Source organism: Lutra lutra, chromosome 4 (genome assembly GCF_902655055.1).
Source record: "Lutra lutra chromosome 4, mLutLut1.2, whole genome shotgun sequence".
Taxonomy (NCBI): Eukaryota; Metazoa; Chordata; class Mammalia; order Carnivora; family Mustelidae; genus Lutra; species Lutra lutra.
The window spans coordinates 11,244,944-11,267,522 of NC_062281.1; the positions used below are offsets into that span (position 1 = coordinate 11,244,944).

The window sequence follows — 22,579 nt, forward strand, 5'->3', positions numbered from 1 at the left end:
ACTAAGCCCCACAAATCATCAAGTTGATCTTGAACCTGAGTTTGATCCGCTTTTGCCACTAGCCGCTAGGTCTTGGACACATGACTAGCCCTCCCCGCCCCCCCCCCCCCCGTGGTTTTCTCATTTGCAAAAAAGGGGCTGAATAACCAATATCTAGCACAAGGGTGGTTAGGAGTCTCAGATGAGGCAGTCTAAGTGCAATTGGTACAACTACCCCCCAGTGTTTCATCTCCAGTGAAGGAATTAGCCACTTTTGCCCAAATAGATCCTAACCGGAACAGCTAAACAGACATGGCAGGCGGGAGGAACAGAAGAGCCATTCGGATGCCAGAGAAACAGCATCATTCTGAGATTCTGACATGGAAGCCAGTCTGCCCGACAGACAAAGGCCCTTCCATCCATCCCAGCAGCGCTGTGAGTAGCTCCCACAATGCCCTGTTGATGTGGCCACCGAGGAAACTCTGGGGTGCACAGGCCTTCATGGGACATGAGGAGACCCAGACCTCATGGAAGGTAATCGACTATAAAAGAGAACTCGTACCCTATATATTCACTTCCCAAACTAACAGGAAATGTTTGCAGATGTCAAGCGACCAACTTTCACAACTCAAAAAAAAAAAACAAAAAAAAACCCTAATCATTAATGTGTTTCATTGAGGAATACCAGAGAGAGAGATGCTTTGTTTGCTGCTTGAGTAATTTACTGCATTTCACGTTTAAATTGAAGTATCTAATTATACAATTATGAATCATCCTGATTCAAATAAAGTTCACCAAAATAATTTCCTTATGTAACATTATCTTCCAATATACCTGCTATTTTCATTTAATTATGTGCTTTTATTCTGCCGAGTCTAAAGACCTAATTGTATTTTTAAAGTGTCCCATTAAACCAAAATAACAATTCTGCTACAATAACCATCATGTTAGTTCGTCCTGACTCGTGTCACATTCTGAAATGTCACACTTTTTTTTAAATGGTTGTTTTCCCAAGAGAGTTTATAGCTTTTGCAATTAGGCAGCCTTGTAAAGCATGGTTTTAAGTGATTTTAATGTTTCAAACCAACTGAGCATTTCATACACCCATTTCCTTTGCCTTTTTAAAATTAATAATAATGCCTTCCATGTATCTTGGTTCTTTACAATTGACAAAATGCAATCACCTTTATTGTTTTATTGGCTCCTGCTTTCCAGACCTAGGTTACATGCTTGAAAAGAGCTTAGGTCACCAACAAAGCAAGAGACTAGGACTAACATCACTTAAAATGTAGTAGGCAGCTCCAGGATCAACAGGCCGGCTGGGGAACCAGCTCAAACAACAGGACCCAGGGAGTCTAGGCATCTGAGAACACAGCCAAGAGCCTGTCATAATTGTCTAGTTCGAGTGCAGCCACTGGGACTGCCAACGTCTCTCTCTCTCTCACTCGTTACACCTGTGAGATACACCCATGTGGTTGCTAGGAATAATAGTTCCCAGTTTGTTTTCAGTGCAGTATAACATTCTCTTGTGTGATTGTACCAAAACATTTCGTTCATTCTACTTGTTATGGGCAATTGGGTATTTTCTAGTTTCTGATTATGATGAATAATGCTGCCATGATCGCTTACACCTACCTTTTGGTGGACATGGGCACTAATCTTTCTTAGATACAGCAATCCCAGTGGAACTGCTGGGCCAACAAGTAGATGAAGGCTTCACGGTGTAGATACTCACTGATGGACTTCTGAGTCTCCTGCAACCAGCGTGAATATTGTCTCCTTCCGCTGCACCTTTGTGTCATTCCCTGTACCTGTAAAATCCTAGGATATTTGATCATTCCAGCCCAGATCTCCTGCCCTCATCCCAGCACCCCTGCGGCAGAGAATGCTATCTTTGTCAGCTTCCATAGGATGAGTGGGATGGGGGTGGGAGAGGGAGTTGCTGCCTTCCACAAAGACTCACATCCTGGGATGTTCCTCCCAAACAAGATGGGGGAAATCAACAAAATGCCCTGGTAAGCACAACTCTATGACATCATACTTAGCCAGTGAGTCCACCCCTTACACGTACTGCCATGACAAGCGACGGGAGCACAAGGCCAGGGCTCTGAGGGCCTGGGCAACAAGCCAAGGAACTCCAACAAAGGGAGGTAAGAATGAAAAACCTGGGACATGGTGAGGGCTAAGTTGGGAAGAAGTCCATGTCCTGCCTGCTCATTTAAACATAAAAATATTTTTGCAAATGAATTTTGGTGGGTAATGCTCATAACCTATTCCTGACCCTAAGATGCCATCAAATGTAAAACCCACCACTGATTTAAGACTCTCAGTCAGGAATAAAAGAATTGGTGGCGAGCTTCTTTTGAGGGCATGGAAATTGTTCAAATGAGGGAAAATTAATACATTTTCTGCAGCTGAGACAAGTGCTATAAAACAGCTGAAAAAGTCTTGGCTAAGGCAGAAGTGATGAGGTGGGCTGGGAACCCTGAAAAGTCAGCCTCCCTCTCCCTTTCCCACTGTGGTTCTTAAGGCACCATCTCCAGGCCCTGGGAATTCCTTTCCATGGGCATGACAGACGAGGTTTATGTTCTGGAATCAGGCAGATGTGTGGCATTGAGCAACGGGCTTTACCTCTGGCATTCAGCTTCCTCATCTGGGGATAATGAAACGTATTTATTATGAGGATCAAAATAAGGTCATGCAAACCACCAGGCACAATGCCTGTCCTGTCTTAGGCAAGCGGACAGAGTTGAGTTGTCTCCCATTTCCCTGTGACCCACAGACAATAGAGCTGAATTCCAGTTTGTTTGACCACCTGTTGGATGAAGCAGGTGAGGAACATTGAAAGAGAGGCCTTCAGTGCAGGGAGGGACCCAGACCAGCCGCAGAGGTTTTCAAGGTGTCAATAAATAATAACCCCTTTCTTCTCCTCCTGACTATAGAACCAGCGGAGAGATGTGGGACATAGAGAGATGGATAGCCCAGACTGTCATCTGTATGACCATTAAAACTGATGACAGGTCATGGCTTCCTATTTCTGGCCAAAAGGATCTGCTAATACTCTTTGCCTCTCTAGACAGGGACAGTCCAGCCTAGGGAGAGTTTGGGGCATGCTCCACCCAAAGGTCGTCACCACCAGCCACATGATCGAGAGTCTGGACTGCTGCTCTCCAGGAGGGCCCACTGTGGACAAACGAAGCAAGGGGAGAAAATTCATTCTTGCAAATATGCTCCTCCCTCCGGCTCCCATACTTGCCTGATTCTGAATCCCCAAGGCAGTGGCAGACCCTATAATCATTTAAGAATGACCTTTGGGGCTTGTTTACAGTTCTTTTCATTTCCCCAATCTACACATTCTCAGATTCTACCATTTCCTCTCCTTGGACTGGCACCTCCTTCAGGTCTTTGTCCAAATGATACATTCTCGATGAAACCCATTTAAAATGACAGCCTCCCACAGAATAGGAGAAAAAAATGTTTGCAAATTACAAACGTGATACGGGATTAATATCCAGAATACACAAAGAAGTTCTAAAACTCAACAACAAAAGCCCAATTTATGGGCAAAGGACGTAATAGCTGCTTCTCCAAGGAAGATCTATGGTATGCCTATGAAAAGACACTCAACGTCATAGAAAAACGCAAATCAAAATCACAATGAGAGGGGGTATAGCTCAGGGGTAGAGCATTTGACTGCAAAATCACAATGAGATACAACTTCACACCCATTAAGTTGGCTACAATATATTTAAAAAAAAAAAAAACAACGGAAAGCAAGTGTTGGTGAGGAGGTGAAGCAGTTGGAATCCTTGTGACGACTGATGGACTGTGACATGATGCGTTTGCTGTGGAAAACAGTATGACAGTTCATCAAAGCTCCAGTATGGAATTACCATATGATCCCAACCTACTTCTGTGTATAGACCCCAAAGTTTTGAAAGCAGGAACTCAAATAGGTATTTATTTGTGCACCCATGGTCTTAGCAGCACTGAATATTAATATATTATGAATATAATAGCCAAAAAGTAAGCAACCCAAATGTCTGTTGGCTGATGAATGGATAAACAAAATGCCATCTATATATTCAACAGAATATGTTCAGCCTTAAAAAAGAATGAAATTCCAACCCGTGCCATAATATGGATGAATTCTACTCTTATGAAGTGCCTAGAGGAAACAATAATAGGGACAGAAAGTAAAATGGTGGTTGCCTGGTCTGAGGGGAGGGAAGATGGGGGAGTTAGTGTTTCATGAGGACAGAATTCTAGTTTGCTATGATGAGAAAGTTCTGGAGATTCATGGTGGTAATGCATGTACTTAATGCCCTTGAGTTATACACCTAAAAATGGTTGAAATGGTAAATTTTGTCATGTATATTTCACCACAATAACAAGAAAAATGGCAGCCTTGGCTCCGGACCCATCCCAGTCCTCCTGACGCTCCCTTGCCCTGTTCTGCTGTTTTTTTCTGCCCCAGAGACTTTATCACCTCTGACACATTATGTCATTTACTAATTTTCTATCCATATTTTTGCCACTAGCATGCAAGCTCCACAAGGATGGGGATTTTTGTCTCTTTTATGGTTTTGTTCCCTGAGAGACTCTACACACCACGAACAGTATTGGTGCTCAGTAAATACTTGTTGAATGAGTGGACCTAGGTGAAGCTCAATAAATCCTCAGTGAGTACAGGAACCAGTGGAGGGATGGATGGCTAAAATGATTCTGTCACCTGGCTTACTAGGTACCACTTTCCAGTGGGAGACCATTAGAGGGACCATCGAAGCCCATTCTACTCATGAGTAAAGTGAGGCATGGAGACCTCTCACCACTCACAGAGAAGACTGGTTCAGATACCACATTCAGAGAAAGTAGCAGCTCCAATAGGAAAGAAACACCAGCTCTTGATCTCAGGAAAATACGAGATTCACCTGCATTTTTAAAATTATTATTATTATTAATCATTATTATTTTAGCATTTGCCTTCAGGGAAAAACTTGTTCGACTTATATTTTTTTAATTAAAAAAAAAAAAAGACTTCATGTTTCTAGCAATGTTGCTGCTGGATTTCACCCATCTTTTCCTGACTGAAACCTAGTTAGTATCTAATAGACGAGAAGGATATAAGATCGGGGTGAGGGAGAGTGAAGGATTGGGTAAATGGCTGAGTTTTAACACAAAACATATTTTCTTAATGACTTAAAAAATACTTTGAGATTTACAGATAAATATCCTGAAAATGCCCACATTTATTAGGCATGTTTTTAGATCTGATCTCCTGGGAGTGTCAGGAGACCGATTCATTCCTGGCTTTAAGAGCCTCACACAATCACTCTGCTTAAATAACCTTCCCTGTTGGGCCTCAGCTTTGTCATTTGGACAGAATAGTCGGGGGGCGGGGGGAGATGGTTTAGATGATCTCCTTTAGGGCTGTGCTTTCTGGGCAATCATACTGTTTTTGCCTACTTTGAGTGGTGCAGATGCAAAATGGCAAAGAATTCAAAAGATGCTTCCATCCACACTTTACATCCTGTGTTTGGCTCTTGTGTGACCAATGAAGAGTGAGGGACAGGGACCCCTCAAAAGCATCCCTTGTAGCCATCCCTTGTGGCAGAAGACTCAGTAAGACAAAGGCACCATCAGAACTGTATCTGACCTGAGAGGCTCAGTCGGTGAAGCGTCTGCTTTCTGCTCAGCTCATGATCTCGAGCCCTGCATCAGGCTCCCTGATTAGTGGGGAGTCTGCTTCTCTCCCCCCTGCCCCACACTGCTCATGCTCTCTCTCTCTCTCCTCACTCTCTCTCTCTCTCAAACAAATAAATAAGGTAAGAAGAAGGAGGAGGAGGAGGAGGAGGAAGAGGAGAGATGGCTTCACACAGACCCTATTCAAAAATTTCACCTTATATGTGGCTCTGAGCCCTTTTCTGCAGAAGCCTGGTGCTACCCATCACAATAGAAAAGAACTGTATCCTGAAGTTTGTGGCTGCCGGGGGCTCTGGGACACATCAAAACGGGCAGAGGCTCTGTGTTTTGGTGGCTGGTACAGGGGAGCATTGGCCAGATCAGGCATCTGATGGGAGAGCTGTAAGGGTGGGGGACGGCCACAAGCGGCCTCGAGTAATTGAGCCTGTTTAGAGCTCACATGAGACCCCCATGGGGATCCCAGCAATAACTGGGTCAGATTCTGTGGGAAAGGAGGTGAGATCCTGCCTGGGCAAGTGAGGACAACCAGCCTGCGACGCCCGAGACGTGACTGCACGGTGAGAAGTAGAGACGTTCCAGATGCAGATTAATTAACGTCTAAAACAATTTATGAAAAGCTATTTAAAACGTGAAACAGCACAAAGTCCGTTCAATGTATAGCGCACGGGTACTTGGGATCATCTGAAGTCCGTTCGCTATCATTTCAGGCTGACACATAGGAAGTGTGTTGGTTAAACAGGCTGACTTCGGGTTTATAGTTAGGTTGGAAGATGTGGTGGATATCTGGATTTATTTCAGGATTCAGCAAATTTGGGTCTACATCATGGAAATAATAATCCAGCTCTTCTCTGTACTGGTCAGATGCCATGTGGAGAATTTAAAGAGCCATGTTTTAGGAAGACATGAACAAATTCCTGTGAAGTCAGACAAGGGCAACTGGGTGCAGAGAAGGATCTAGAAATCCGTTATCTGAGAGATTAAAGATTAAAGATACGAATTATTTGGGAAGGATCATCAGAGAGCTGTATCTGAGTCTTAGAAGAGCTGCTGGATGGGAAAAGAGACATAGCTTGCCCTGTAATGTTCCAGAAGTTAGAATATGAACCATAGAAAGGAAAGTTCCAAGGACAGAGGTCTTGGCTCTACTTAAGAAAGAACTTTCTATCTGATTGCTTCTTCCAAAGAGGCTGGCCTGAGCTGGGAGCTGAGTCCTTGGGTTTGTGTGAGGCAGGGTCCATTAGCTATGGAAGGCTGGGGCAGAGCCACACTGAATCTGCCAGAGACAACAGTGCTGAGACCACAGGCACGATCAGAGAAGACGGGAGAGGGGCCAAGCCTCAGGAGCCAGACAGATAGACGGAGAGCGAGCGGGATTGGCCTAAGCTCAGCTGGCGGTCACCCATGGATGGCTCCATGGACTATGTGCAGAGCCATTATCTTTAAGAGTCCAAGTTATAATAGAGTCTGTCTCTGGCAAAGTCAGCCTGTTAGGAAATGTTCTGATCCTAGAGGTCTTCAACAAATGCTTGGTGACCATCCACAACGGGTTCGGTTTGTTTTTTTAAATTTTGATTGTGGTAAAAAACACATGACATAAAACTTACCGTCTTCAATTTTCTTATACTGCACCATGTTTTAGTGGACATTTCAGTGGTATTAAGGACAGTTCCATTGTCAGACAGCCATCCCCACCATCCATCTCTAGAACTTAAACTTCCTCTTAAAAAATTGAAACCCCGTTACCATTCAACACTCACTCTCCATTCCTCCTCCCCCCAGCCCCTGGCCACCACCAGTTTCTCCGAATCTGACTGTTCAGAGTACCTCGCATACATGGAGTCATCCAGTCTTTGTCTCTCGGTGACTGGTTTATTTAAACTCAGCATAACGTCCTCAAGGTTCACCCGTGTTGGAGCACACGGCACAATTTCCTCCCTCTTGAATAACGTATGTACATACCACATTTTGTTTATCTATTCATCCATCAATGGACCCTCGGATCAGTTGGATTGGGTCAATTTTATAGCAGGCCCTCGGGTAGGCACTGATGTCAGTATGATAACTTCGATCACACATTTGCCTTGGGAGTGGGAGAAAGGGCTAGGGCAGGGGAGTGAGAACGTGGCAGATATGTAAGCCGATTTTAATGATACCCTTTGAATAATGACATTATATAAAGTCTGTGTAGGATACAGTGGGAACACAGTGAAAGGAGACATGAGTTTTGGGGGTGGTACAAAGGGCGAGCAGAGATTATTTCTTAAAAAGGCCATGTCTGAGCTGATGAGATCAATGATGCTAGAGAACCTTTTTTGAAAAATCTTGCATCTGGACTACCTTGTAGACAGCAGCTCACAAAAAGCTAGATCACTCGCAGCTAACTCCTTGGATCAGCTTTTAAATACTATTGATCCCAGTTCCCAAGCCCAGAAATTCTCATTTGGTGACTTTGGGTGGAGGGCAGGAGTTTGTATTTTAAATAGCCCCTCTTAGTGGTTTTTTTTTTTTTTAAACATATTCTTTTTTTTTTTTTATTTGACAGAGAGAGAGAGAGATCACAAGTAGGCAGAGAGGCAGGCAGAGAGAGGAGGAAGCAGGCTCACTGCTGAGCAGAGAGCCCGATGCGGGGCTCGATCCCAGAACTCTGAGATCATGACCTGAGCCGAAGGCAGAGGCCTAACCCACTGAGCCACCCAGGTGCCCCCCTCTTGGTGGTTTTAATGCACCGATAGGTGTGACAAGCATTGAGGAAGCATCGAAGCTTATAAGGTTAGGTTTGCACTTTTTTTTTTTTTTTTTTTTAAAGAGAGAGTGTGCCCGAGGCCAGGGCAGGGGTGGAGTACACAGAAGGAGAGAGAGATTCTTTAGTAGGCTCTACTCTCAGTGTGGAGCCTGATATGAGGCTCGATCTCATAACCCAGAGATCATGACCTGAGCCGAAACCAAGAGTCAGACGCTTAACAGACTGAGCCATCTAGGTGCCCCCTTTACTTGTGTGTTTTCATTTCTGTTTCTGTGTTTTTGATTTGCATTTTAAAGAAGCCTTGTTGACCTCTCTGTGGAAGGGGCAAGGACAGGGAGTCAAGAAGAACCCAAGGTAGAGAAGCTAGTTCCAGACCACTGTACAGCATTCCATGGAATAGAGATGCTGAAGCTGGGTCTTTATGATGCGGGCGTTCTTCCATTCTTGCAAATATACCTACTGCGTTCGTAGCTACTGTTTGTTACTATTTGTTACCTGGACTAGGCTGTGCTGAAAACCCCCTCCGCTTCTAAGATTCCCTATCCTATTGACTTTTTTTTTTTTTTAAGATTTTTTATTTATTTATTTGACAGAGAGAGAGCACAAGCAGGCAGAGAGGCAGACAGAGAGAGAGGGGGAAGCAGGCTCCCTACCTAGCAGAGAGCCCGATGTGGGGCTCAATCCCGGGACACTGAGATCATGACCTGAGCCAAAGGGAGAGGCTTAACCCACTGAGCCACCCAGGTGCCCCCTAGACCACTTTTGATTAAGAAAACTATAGAAAGTTAGTAACTGCCCCAGGCAGGCCGAGGCACATGTGAGTTTTCCAGAGTCCTGCTCTGCACAGTGTCTGAGTCGCAGCCCCGCTCACACTCGCTGGAATCCGTGGTGGCAGAATTTAGTCCCCAGTTTGCTTCTCCCTATATTTCTTTGTAAACTTCAGCGTTCTTACAGAATTTTTTATGGTCCTTGGAGTTTTCTTCAGCTAGATCAGCTTGAAGTGGGTGCTCGGGCTGGGGGTCGCTTTTTTGGAGGGCTATGAGGGACTGGATTACTCGGTCAGCTCGGGTTGCTGGATTCCAGTTCCAATTCTCAGCACTACCGCTGGACAGACCTGCCCCTTTTTATCCATGTTCTGGTGATAGATCTTCGTTTTCAATGAGATCTTCCGTGGTTTAAATGGGTACTCTACTGGAAAGTTGATTTTCATTCCAACCTCATGCGGAGGGTTGTCAGGAACAAGCCCTTGCCAAGTCACTAAATTACCCTCATCAACCTGGAAGTTTTTCATTCCACATTTGCAGATTTCTTCAAGCTCCTTCATCAGCCTCCTGCCGGCCACCATCTTGGATCTGGTGCTGCTGTTTTCCCATTGATTACATAGATGTATTTTATATGTTATTTAATTATTTGAGAGAGAGAGAAAGAGCACAAATGGTGGGGAGGGGCAGAGGGAGAGGGAGAAGCGGACTCCCCGCTGAGCAGGGAGCCTGCTGTGGGGCTCAATCCCAGGACCCCAAGATCATAACCGGAGCCGAAGGCTTCCGGTGGCTTCCCTGACTGAGCCACCCAGGCGTCCCCTATTGATTATACTTCAATATGCTTTGATTAGTAGACTGTGGCAGAAAAGAGGGTGTGTGAGTTCTGAGCCTTAGTTGGAGAAGGTCTTGCAAGCTTCCTCTCTTGCTCATCCCAGAACCTCAATGCTAAGTCAACAAACCTAGACTAACTGGCCAGACAAGGGACAACTACACAAAACAGAGATCAGTGATTCTGGCTGACCTGGGAGATGACCACAAGTACATGAGGGAACCCAGCTAAGATCAGAGGGAAAGAGCCTGGCCGATTTTAGCCAAATTGCCAATCTACAGAGTTAAGGGCCAAATGGTTTTGGTCAATGTTTAAGCCACTAAGTTTTGGGGTGCTCCGTTATACAGCAAAGCCTAGCTAATATATTCCCTCTGGTCCTGGGATCTTTACCTATGCTGTTCTCTTTGCTTAAAACACTTCCCTCTTTCTTTGCCTAGTTAACGCTTATTCATTACTGCTCAGAAGAGTTTTCCCCGATCTGGATTAGTTTGAATCCCTCCATTTTAGGTTCGCATTGCATTTTATACCCCTTTGATAGCACTGCAGTAGTTGCTGTCTTATATTTATCCATGTGTAGCATTGAATTATCGTCTTTCCTTCTCCAACGCTAGACCATAAGCTCCATGAGTCCAGGAACAGCATCTGTATTGCTCACCAGAACGTTCTAGCACCTAGTGCAGTTCCGAGCATACAGTAGGTGCTTACCAAACATTGGTTGAATGAAAGATTATGTTATAGCTCTGGAGGAAACAAGCCTTTGGGGGTTCTTCTTTAAAATAACCCTCCCACCAGTCCTCTCCTCCCACTCTCAGGGGAATTAACTGCATGAGAATGTGCTTTGCAATTTTTAAAGGACTGTACAATTGTTAGTTCTTAATTGTTAGTGTTATTATTCTGGGATGGCAACAGCTGGCTTTGGGGGAATCCTTTCTTTCTCGTTCCCCTCAAATGGCCCCAGGCAGTTTCCTAGCAGCTATGATTGTGGCTGGATAAGCAACTTACAGGCTGAGAATCTTGCCTAGAGTTAAAAGTTGGATATGTAAATATCTCTGTTGCTGTGACCTAGCAAATAAAGCTCCAGGCTGGTTAACTGCAGAACTTGGTGGTAATGATACCAATGCTGAGTTCAATTAAGGACTATTTACAAAACCACCGGGGGAGGATTTTCCACTTTTTCTGAAACAATAAGCAGGGACTAAAGGGACCTGCTATCTTACAGTATAAACCAACGGCTTGGATATACCATAAACTCCTTAGATCTGTATCTGCAAACTCCATGACATACTTGGATCCCCAGAGCTCAGTTTGCAAGAGGAGAGCATGAAATTAACAGCTGAATCACTCAAAGACAGATCCTCTGTGTGCAACTTTTCTGAGCCTCAGTTTCTTCATCTGTAAAATGTACAGTATGAACAGTCTGCCCTCATAAGTTTGCTTGGAGATTACATGAGATGATCACTGGAAAGTGCCATGAGAATCAACAGAACTCTATGCCAGTCCCAGGCCTAGAGAAAGCACTCGACACATTTTAGCTACTGGCTATTATCATTAATACTCTTCCTAATACACATAGTTGCTTCCACTCTGCACAGTGTACCAGCTTCAGAAACCTGCCCTGAAATCCTCCTTGCCCAACTTGGCCTACTCAGGAAGTGAGCAGGTTTTCTCACACAGCGAAAGAGGGGTGCTGTTTCCCAAGCATACAAACATTTATTCATGAGATGTGGGTTAAGTGCACACTGTATGTTTGCTCTCTGATAGGTGCGAGCGGTACAGAGGCAAAAAAGAGAGTCCCTGTCCTCGGTTTGCAGGAGAGAGATGAAGCGTACGGCAGTAAAGGCTCCACCAGGACTGATCCCTGGACGTTATGGGAACGCAGATGAGAAGCCACCCCAAAAGGTCAGGGAAGGCTTCCTCTGGGCCACGTGGGGTTCTCAAGAGGAGTAGCGGGTGAAGTCCTTATTAATGTCCCACAAAACGGAAGAGAACCTTACTTCCTTAAGAGATTGTCGCAATGACCCATTTTTCTGACCCTTTTATCGTAAATCTCCATTATAGCTGGAAACAGAGCTTTTAAAATTAATAACCTAATGATGGAAAGCATTTTCCGGGATGCTTATCATCTCTGGAGGAAATGCCATTGGATGCTTATCTTATAGGAAGACCCTTTCAAGTTTAGCTTTTACCAAAAGGGTGGGTTTTTTTTTTGTTTTGTTTTTTGTTGGTTTGTTGGTTTGTTTAATAGTATGATAACAAAGACCTCGTTGCCTCTCACATTCATGGGACCTGGGCTCAAGCAGCAGCTCTAGGATTGACAATGACTAGATATAGTAGAGTGACCAGGTTTTCAGGGAGAAACACCTCCATGGGCATTAGGAAATTTGGATTCTGTCCCTGACCATGCTGACTAGATGTGTGTGGCCCTGCTCCATTACAGCTTCTCGGTGAATTGGTGAGTATAAACTGGGAAGGTATGACAGGTGTTCCCGACTCTGGGAGGCAATCACTGCTTGCCACAGCCTTCCATCTGCCCTTCTTCCCTGGCTCCTTCTCTTGTTCCTCCAACCGGAAAAACAAACAAAAATCCCCCCTGGGCTCCCCCTAAGCTTCACGTTACTATTCCATCTCTCTTTCCTTCATGACTCAATAGCTTGAAAAATAAATTTTAAAATGTCAATGCCACACTTTAGAAATAAAAACCTGAATATTTATTATGGTCAAGCACTTTTATGAGGCTTAATTCATTTCATCCTAATACTTTATGATGTGTATACTTTCATTATCCCCATTTTGTAGGACACTGAGGCTGGACAATTTAATTTGCTAGGCAAAATCACAGGGCTGGTAGGTGAATGAGAACTGAAACCCAGGCTACAAGGGTTCCTGGGTGGTTCAGTCAGGTAAGCATCCAACTCTTGCTTTCATCTCAGGTCATGATCTCGGGTTCCTGGGATGGAGCCCCTGCATCCAGCTCCATGCTTAGTGTGGAGTGTGGAGTCTGCTTGATATTCTCTCTCCCTCTCCCTCTGCTCCTCCCACGTGTACTCTCTCTCCTATAAATAAGTAAATCTTTAAAAAAAATAGAAAAGAGAAAGAAAGAAACCCAGGCTACAGACTACAGTGCAGGTTCTTAAGCACCTGGCTTTGAGTGTTCATGTGTGCTGAACCCACCTTCCATTCTTTCTTTTCCTGCTCTCCCCACTCCCCAGAATGTTTTCTTCTTTGCACCAAGGATCTCTAGGCGGTCTGACTGTAGTGGACAGTTGTTAGGTTTTGGTGCCCACTATTTTGGTGCCCACTATCGATTTCCTTTTCCTAAAAGCAGGTGGTTTCCTTTAGAGTTACCTCTTCCCCACTGGCTCTTGTCACATGGGGCTGGAATCAGGAGCCTTGCCTTCTCCTGCCTAAGGGACAGCAGAGTGAGGCAGGCTGGGATCTGAAAAATAAGCAGCAAGGTCAAGGAGGCTGGGAGAGTTTGGACTTCCATTCAGTCCAGCTGAGCGCTTGCCAACAAGTTCAGTAATTGAGATAAAAAAAATTTTAATGCAATATTTTATAAAAGGAAAATTAATGCAAACATTCCAGGATGAATAAAATATCACACTTTTAAAGAGAGGGTCACTATGACTGAATTTTCCTTTCGCCTTTGGATTCAAGATGGCCTGACACAGCGTGGCGGGACATCACCCCTTTGCGGGGGCCCTCCCAGCCTCTCCCAAGCCCTTCACACCCGCCTCCCACTCTCTGTTCCACTAACACCAATGAATACCCATGCGTGTTGGGGTGCTATGTCTGCTCCTTGGTTCTCTGCATGAAAGCCCTTTCTCCTTCCACCTTCTTTGCTAATGAACTCTCCTCCTTTACCTCCTCTGCAGAATATCAGTTTTCTCATCCATAAAACGGGGATGATAAGTAGTTCTTAAGCCATAACCTTGTTGTGGGCATTAAATGAGCATTAATATCCACATGGCACCTGACTCCAGGTGAGCACTCAGGACTCAAAGTCCACACCAACATCAGGATCATTCCGTGAGATGGTATTCTGCAGACATCCCTCTCACCACCTGAAGGTCAACGTTGCTAATAGATGAAAAATTCACACCTAGATCCCCATCTGGGTTTCTGACCATCCAAATCTCACTTATTGACTCCTCCTCCTCCACTGTTGAGTAAATTTTGGTGTCTTATGAGGTTCTTGCTCAAACATCTCTTCTTTCTATCTACACCCCACCCCAGGCCATGTCATAGATGCTCACAGTTTCAATGTTTCCTCTTGTCTGTGATACATCTGTGACATCCAGATCTTGAGGCCCAAATTTCCAGGTGTTCACTGGATGTCTTACCTGTGTCTACATACCTTTATGAATATTACCAGTACAAACAACAGCAGAATGAAGGCTAACTAGTTACTCCACACAGAGCCAAGCCCTTTATATGGAACATTTGATGTCATCCTCTCAAAACCCCCATTTTACAGAGAAAAGGCAAAACAAGAGAAAAAAAAAAACAACCCAAACATCACAACAAAATAGAAGCTGAGGGAAGGGAAGAAAGTTGCCCAAGGCCACAAACCAGGGGAGTGGCAGAACCTGGATCTGGACACTATCAACCTGACTCCACCGTTGGGAGCAGGAGCTTCTGCTGAAGAAGACTGTCCAAAGTAGCACCTTTTAAGCGACATCCTGACATGAGGGAAAGATGATAGGGCAGTTGATCTCAACTAGAGAACATTCTGCAATGTCTGCTGTCATTTCTGTTGTCATAACTGGGGTATTGCTACTGGCATCCAGTGGGGAGAGACCAGGGATGTTGCTAATCTTCCTGCAAAGCTTGAGAAGCCCCGCAAAAAAAGAATGACCTGGTCCAATGTGCTAACATCAAGGATGAGAAACCCAGCATTTGAGAAGTCGGTATAAAACAGGACTGGGAGAAGCTAGTAAAGGGTGTTAGCTGATTAGGGGCTTTCTCACCAACTGTGCAGGAACTTCTGCCGATGCTCTCCCACCACCCTCAAGCCCACCACCTCCCCCAATTCCAAGCAAAGCTGCAAACTCTTACCTACTGCCCACGCTGCCTTCCCAGCACAAAGCACAAACAGGAACTCATTATCTTCCTCCTCAAACCTTCCTGGCCCATGCTCTCTGTCATGGTTAAAAATACCGCCCTCCTCCTTCCCCTCCTCCCGTGAGGTGAGCACCATTGTCCCCCTGCGTGTTCTCCTCACCATCCCCCACTTTCTATTCAACCATCAGTCATTAAGCTGATGGCTAATAGTTTCTGGCTCCCAAAGTCCATCCTGCTCCTCCTCTCCTTTGCCCTTTGACTAACTTTGGGCCAAAATAGCGTCTCATGCCATTTCCTTCCCAGTTCAGTGAGGCTGAAGTCACTTGGTATTCATCCACAGTGGAATGAACTGTTTTCACCCAGAGCATGAATGTCATGAGGGATTAAACTAGGGGGCCTTAAGAGCCCACCTAACTCCTAGTCAAGGAATCTGGGATCAGCTCACCAAGGAACTTGAGTCTGTCCTCGTCCCCTGGCCCTCTGCTCTGGTGGACACGGTGGCTCCCTGCTGGTCCAGGCCTCATCCCGCCGCCCCACCCCCCCCCCCAAGCCCCCGCATCCCTCCTCATCCTCGGCACCTGCTCCACCAGTGCGCCCGCCCTCCCTCTTCACCCTCTCCTACTCTCCTGGGACCTTCCCATCAACCACAGATGCTCACTCACCCACCAGTCCTTACAGAATCCTCCCCTCACCTCCCACTAGCTAGACAGCCTTGTTTCTGAAAAGAGTCGTCTACACTTGCTTTCTCCCACTCGCTCCTCAACCCACTGCAATCTGGCTTCTAATCCCTCCACTCCATTGGAACAGCTCTGGCAGGAGTTATCAGTCTTCTGATAGTCAAGTAAAATGCCCACCTGTTTTCTGGTCCTTATCTGACTGGACTCTGCAGGGGCATTAGAGTGTTGGCCATTCCTAACTTCTAGAAGGAATTTCTTCCCTTACCCTTGGTTTTCCAGCCACTTCCCTTCTAGCTTCCTCCCTCTCAGTCTTCTTGGTGAGCACCTCCTCGTCGTCTGCCTACTGTGTCCCTCTGAGATCAATCCGGATCCCAGGAGCTTCTCAGTCCACACATGCAGGTTGAACGAATTCACCCCAGCATTAGCCACCAGGAGACGTGTATGGATGGGATGGTGGTTAAGAGTCGGAACCCCAAAGCTCCTCTGTGCACCATTTGTCCTCGGGCCAGTTACGGAACACTCCTGGGCCTCAGTTTCCTCAACTGTAACACGGTGCACAGCTTTTCGGTCTCATTGCTTTCCGTGTCTGAACATGCACCATCTCCTCAGACCATGCTGAAACCTGAAGGGTTATATTATGTGCCTATGCTTTTGTTCCATTTTTGCTCAGGCACATAGGAGGTGCCTGGTGAATAACTCTGTGAATAAATGAATGAATGCTGTCCTGCATTGGATTCCTCCAGAAATAAACCTTGAGATAAGGAATTGGGTGCAGCTGGTTTATTTGGGAGATGATTGATCCCAGGGAAAATGAATGAGTGAGAAAGAGAGAGGAAAGAGACAAATGGCACAGACGGTGAATTAACAGGAGGGTTACTACTGGGGGCAAGTGGACCTGATTCCCCTGGGATCCCCTGAGGAACGGTGCTGAAAGCAGGTTAGCACTGTCTATGAACTAGGAAGTGGGCTTTGACCAGACACCGAATCTGTTCAGACCTATCTCAGACTTCCCAGCCTCCCAAACTGTGAGAAATGAATCTGTGTTGTTATAAGTCACCTTGTCTATATGGTATTCTGTTAGAGCAGTCCAAACTGAGTTAAGACTCCAACCCTCCCTCCCACCCCCGCTATGCTGATTCAGGAATCTTCTCCATGCTCTCTACAGCCCCAAGACACCCTGGGCATACCTCTGTGAGAGTCATCCTCTCCTTGCTTTCTAAATAGAACTTCCTGGTCTGCCTTTCTTGGAGAGCAAGAATAGTTCATCTCTGCCTATCTAATGCCCAGAAGACGTTTGAGCACATTACAGGCCCTTATCGCATGTCTTTTAATGAATTCAAGTTCAACATGCTCAGGGCCCCACTCAGAGTAAGTGGTCAATAAATGTAGGCTCCTTTCCTTTCCCTCCAAGTCGAAGAGTTCGCCATCTGACTTAGGAGAGTACTCCCTGAGCAAGCATATGATGTGATAAATATGTTCTTGAAATGAACAGAAGTGCTGGGGGACCACAAAGGAGGGAGCAATTAACTTGGACTGTCCCAATGAGACTGTGGTTACGTCATCTGCAGTATTAATTACTTATAGCTTTAACTTTCCAGCACCATTAATAGAGCTGTCTACTGCTCCTTCCATTACCCCAGGCTTTCTCATTTGAGCAACTCTCCACCAAAGTGAAGATACAAGGAGCTCAGGGACAGAGTGAACCGGTCGCTCTAATCTTGATTGTCCCTTTCATTCATCTGACATGTCTCTGCTGAGGGTCTCTTTTGGGCCAGCACTCTTCTTGGCACTGGCATACAGGAGTGAGGGAGGCAAGCAGCAGCCTGCTCTAAGGCAGCGTACCCGCGCAGGGGGAGACACATGATAAATAGGCAGCCAACAGGACAAATTAAGCAGTGGCAGGGGCTCTCAAGCAGTGCAACAGGGCATGAGATGACGTGATGTGGGAGAGAGGTAGGGGTGGAAGTAGGTGCTAAAGACAAGTAGATCAAATGGCCAGAGAAAGCCCCCTTTGAGGAGCTGACTTCTGAGCTGTGACCTGAGCCCCAAGAACAGCCAAGTGGAGATTCTTCCAGGCAGAGGGAACAGCAACTGCAAAGGGCCTGGGGCAGGCTCCTGGACTCCTGGTGCCAAGCCCAGAGTTTGTCTCACTGCTTCTGACCACTGAAAAAAGAGTTGCAGAAAAGAGACAAAGTTGGGTCTAAAACTGATATCTGGCCCTGACGTGGAATAGAGGGGCTGATACCCAATTTTCCATCCCTAGCAGGCTGATTTCAAGCTTCCGTTTTCACTCACTGGGCATGTTGCTCCCTCTTCAACGTCTGACTGGGTTTCAAAGGAATTTGAAAGACTTACAGCAAAGCTCCCAAGCTGCATCCTCCAGGTAGAAACCCCTAAGTGTGGCATGCTTGTGGAAAACCACAGTGAATCATTCCCACTGGCTGCCCAGTCCTGGCCCTACTGGACAGAGATTTACTTTGCTTTTCTCAAACCTTGTGAAGCCTCTCCAGACTTTTAAAGAAACCCCCACAACATCCTGACTCCTGGCTTAAGAGCAAAATCCCAAGTTCCAAGAGGTTTGTTTCAGATTTCATCAGAAGGGGGTCCGCCACAGCCACCAACCTTTTCCTCTGCAGAGAGCAGTTTCTGATATGCTGCAAAGAAAAATAATCACTGGGTGATTAGGAAGAAAATGAAATTCGAAGGCTTTGTAAGCAGGCACAGATATGCACAGCACACACCTCATGAGTTAAAACCTTCCTTTCTCAAATGCCTCTCATGGTAATAAGAACAATCACCGCTATCATTTATTTGAGCACTTACAATGTGTCAGTCCCTGTCTAAACATTTGGTTTCCCAACCAAACGGATAAGAGTAGCATTACCACCTCATTTCACATTTGAGGAAGGGGAAACTCAGAGAAGTTCTGCGACTTACCCAAGGTAACACAGCAAGGGGAAAAAAAGGCGAAGTCCGGATTCCAGCCGGCATCAAGAGTGTGAAATCCAGACTATTGCTGTCCCTATTCTCCTGATAGAGAAAATTCCTGCCCCCTCCCCCCAAGTCCCTGGACAAAAATGAGGAAATCAGCAGAGGGGAAGCCGTGAAAGGGGGCAGCCAGGTAAAGTCATTTCTCTTACTGAAAACAGGGGACCCTGCCAGGAGATGGCAAGTTCATCCTCCACTGAACGGGGAGAGGACAAGGCCCTCTCCTGGTGTTGGGGCGGGGGGTGGGGGGCTCCGAAAAGCCCCTGCCAAGGGCAAGGTTTTGATCTGGGCACATCCCGGCCCTTCCACCTCTGGGCACCGAGGAGGCAGGGGCCGGCGGGGGCGCGAGGCGTGCGGCCGAGCGGGAGGTCGCCGAGCCCGGCCTGGCGCAGCGCCCCCCGCAACCCCGGTGGCTGTGCCCACCGCCCGCCAACCCCCCCGCCTGGTGCCGGCGGGCCAAGGGTTAAGCGAGGCGGGAGCCCCCGGCGCGGAGCGGCTGCCGGGCCGGGAATGCTTAGTCAGGATTCCGATTTCCTGTCGAAGTGCTGGGATTTCCTGCAGCCCGCGCCCGCCGCCGCCGAGCGGGAGCGTCCGAGCCGCCCGCGCCTCCGCGGCCTCCTCCCCTCGGCACATGGTCGCCCGCCCCTTCCTGCGCCGCGCTTCGCTCCCGCGCCTCGCCGCCGCCGCGCCCGTGCCGCCCGCCCTCCCGGTCGCTCCCGGCCGCCGCCCGCCCTCCGTCCCCAGGGCCGCCGGCGCCCGGCTGAGGGCTGCGGCGCGCGGGAGCCATGGAATAATGCCCAGCGGCCCGCCCGGTCCCGGTGAGTTGCAGGGCGCCCTGGCTCGTCCGCGCCCCCCTGCCCGGCCCCCCGCGCCGGCCGCCTGCGGGCTGCGCCTCTCGGCTGGGCGCCTCGGGCACGGGGAGGGCGCCGGCCGCGGACCCCGGGGGCCCGCTCTGGGGGGCGCCGACACGGTGTGTGTGTGGGGGGGGGGCGGTGGCTCCGTGCGCCCTCCCGGGGAGGCGCCGGGACCCGCGGATGGGACGTCCTCCCGGCATTGTCTCTCCGGGCGACGGAGGAAAGTTCCCCGCGGTTCCTGGAAGGGCGGCGGGGCCCCGCGTTGCCCGCCCCCCGCCCGGGCTCGGACACCGCGCTGCCAGGCAGGCCCCAGGCCACTTGCTTTGGAAGCCAGTGAGACGAAACGAAAGCGGGGGCCAAGATTCCCAGTCGGGGCTTGGGGTTTGCTCACGGGAAGCCTGGGAAATGGCTTGTGTTTTTCCCGCTTGTACCATTTTGGGACCTGCTGCATTTTCTGAGAGCGACGAGAAGTTTTAAAGAAAAAAGAAACTCGCTGGCGTTTGGTATCCTGCAGTTTTCGTACACCCCGAGAGTTCTCGGGCGTTCCTAGAGCGGTTTTTTTTAATAACTGGTCCTTCCACTAGCGCTGGGGGACCATCCCATCGTCAACGTGCGAGCTCAGCCTTACCTGCACTGATGGGAAAGAACAACTTTCTTCCACTTTTCCCGCAGACTCTATCAGGTTGTCTTGGCAAGATACTTGATTCTGGGGTGACAGCGGGGCCAGGGCTGCTGAGTACTTCTGGGATTGTAAAACACCATTGAATATTGAGGCCAGTTTTATCTCTGTTGAACCCTTCACCCCAAGACTTTCCTGTTTTGCAGTTGGTGGTCCTGTTTCACAAAAAGATGCAGATATTTTGGCAAACAGCAAATCTCAACAGTTTAGAAAGAAAAAAGGATCTTCCATAACAACTGTTTCAGCCCCTTGTTGTTAGGCATATGAGGCTGGGAGCTAGCTTACCCAAGTGGCACCGCCAGTCTTCAGACTCCCAGCCCAGTGCTCCTTTCACTATGGCAGTTTCTAGTCTGGCAGCAGGAGACATTTGGAAATAGGTCTTACTTGCATTATAACCTTTGTTGTTTTCGTGTCTTCTCTTGTTCTGTTTATCTATTACTGCTGCTGTTTTTGAGAAACGTGGTTATCTCAAAGTCGGTATTTTTAGAGAGCGAATTAAAAAAATTCCCTAACCTTTACTGTTCAGCCACCAAATGGATTTGAAGCCTAAAATGGGTGGCTTATTACATAGGGAATTACTTTTCTCTATCCCATTCTTTTGTGAAAAATAGAAACTCCTAAGTCCAAAAAAAGGGTGGTATCTTAGCACAAAATGTACCCTGCGATGTTCTCTGGACTTGATTTTCAGCCCTCCTGTATCTTGTGAGCAAAGCAGCCCATCTATTTTTTTCCTGATGAGAGCTCTGAATGGCTGGTTTTTCATTTTTAGTATGTGATAATGTCGGAGAGAAAGGACTTGTTCGCAGGCTTGCCATTTGGTGAAGGAAATTGAAATTCTCTCCACCTCTCACCAGCCACAGTGAGCCAGATTTTTGAAATCAGTCAGAGCCTTGCAGGCCCAAAAATGAATGTGTGCATCCAAATGGGGCCCTCCCTCGCCCCTCACGAGGATCCATCTCCCAGCTGGCATCTCCATGCAGCACCCACGGGACTGATGTCTGAAGGAAAAAGGGAACCTGTGTTACCTGGGACGGTGTGGTTCCTGCATTTTTCCCTGTGGGTTCTCAGCTGTGTTTGGACTGGGTCCTGCCACCCCATCCTCATTTTCCCCTCTCTCATTTCCTCACACTTCTCTCCCAGTCACTATATCTGGCCTGGGCTCGCAAAGAAGTCTTTCCTGTAGGATGCACAGATGATCCCCACATAAGCAGTAGTGACAAGGACAGCTCACATTTACTGAGCATTTGCTATGTGCCCTAGGCGTGTCACCTGCTAAGAAGTCCTAAGGAGGAGAGGGAACTCCTTTGGGAGCCTTGCCCAGAAAGGATGTCACTTTTCAGATTCATCTGGAATTGACTCATTCTTTCATTCATCCAGTACACGTTTGCTAAGTGGCACCCCCGTGGGAGGTGCCAGTCCTGCAAAGATGAACAGGACCCTGTATTCAAGGCCTTCTGTTTCCAGCCTCCTCCTTCGGTGTCAGCTTCACACTTGCTCTTTTGGTTAGTCGGTGCAAGGAGCCGGTAGTGAGCACCTGCTCTGACCTAGCACTGGGTCAAGTCCTGAGGAGAAAGCAAGATAGGCCAGGCCTGCCCTCAGGGAGCTTGCATTCCAGTGGAGGGATTAGGCCAAGCCCAGAAGCACCAGAGAAAGATTGTGATTCTTGTTCCTGAAATCCTGACCAAAGCAAAGTGGGGTGGGGGTGGAAATGAGGGTGGTCCTAGTTTTGCTAGGAAAAGGCCTCTCTGAGATTGAAAACTTGAGAAGAAACTGGCTGCGCCGAGAGGTTGCTGGGAAGGGCATTCCGGGCAGAGGGATCAGAATGTGCACCCTCCTGTGTGTGAAAGGGCTGGGTATGTTCCAGGGAGTGAGGGAAGTCGGGGCAGAGGGGTGAGTAAGGAGGTGGGAGTGGGCAGAGTGTAAGGGAGAGATGGGGAGAACAACAGAAGGTGAGGTTTCAGAGGGAGGCAGGTTCTAAGCCATGCTGAGGAGGTACCCCGCCCCCTCCGCCAAGTACAGAGGGAAGTGGGGCTGAGTTTAGGCTCTGGAGTGGGATCTGATTGACATTTTTGAGAGGTTACGTTTACTGCTTTATGAAGAGTTGATCACAGACAGCAGAGTGGAAGCAGGGAGACCAGTTGGGGGCCCCTTCATGAATCCAGAAATGTTGGTGGCAGCTTTGACCGGTGGAGGTGGAGGGAAGTGGGTGTGACCTGGTTAGAACCTGAAGATAGACCTGATGAGACTTGGTGATGGATGAAATGGGGGTGAGGGCAGGGAGAGACTGGAGGATGACCCCTGG

At 47.6% G+C, this 22,579-nt stretch overlaps 1 protein-coding gene, 1 long non-coding RNA gene and 1 pseudogene across 6 annotated transcripts in view; 1 reads left to right on the plus strand and 2 right to left on the minus strand.

Moving 5' to 3' along the window:
• Nucleotides 1–9,111: 9,111 nt before the first annotated feature.
• On the minus strand, nucleotides 9,112–9,791 carry LOC125098716 (ubiquitin-conjugating enzyme E2 L3-like; annotated as a pseudogene).
• A 7,963-nt stretch (nucleotides 9,792–17,754) lies between these two features.
• On the minus strand, nucleotides 17,755–20,684 carry LOC125099155 (uncharacterized). Of its 2 annotated transcripts, XR_007127042.1 has the most exons (4): nucleotides 20,563–20,684; nucleotides 20,227–20,340; nucleotides 18,249–18,410; nucleotides 17,755–17,919 (listed from the first exon to the last, which is right to left on the minus strand). It is a non-coding gene; the product is annotated as an uncharacterized LOC125099155 (long non-coding RNA). The 2 variants fall into 2 exon arrangements; XR_007127041.1 differs by lacking the exons at nucleotides 20,227–20,340; nucleotides 20,563–20,684 and adding an exon at nucleotides 18,694–18,877.
• The window catches only part of ASAP1 (ArfGAP with SH3 domain, ankyrin repeat and PH domain 1), a 354,464-nt gene continuing 351,189 nt past the window's right edge, over nucleotides 19,305–22,579 (plus strand). For 2 of the 4 annotated variants that reach the window (XM_047728532.1, XM_047728536.1), the window contains exon 1: nucleotides 19,306–19,562. The gene's annotated coding sequence lies outside the window, so the exon portion shown is untranslated. Of the gene's footprint in view, nucleotides 19,563–22,579 lie in introns of all 4 variants that reach the window. The other 2 variants (XM_047728535.1, XM_047728533.1) reach the window with 2 other exon arrangements.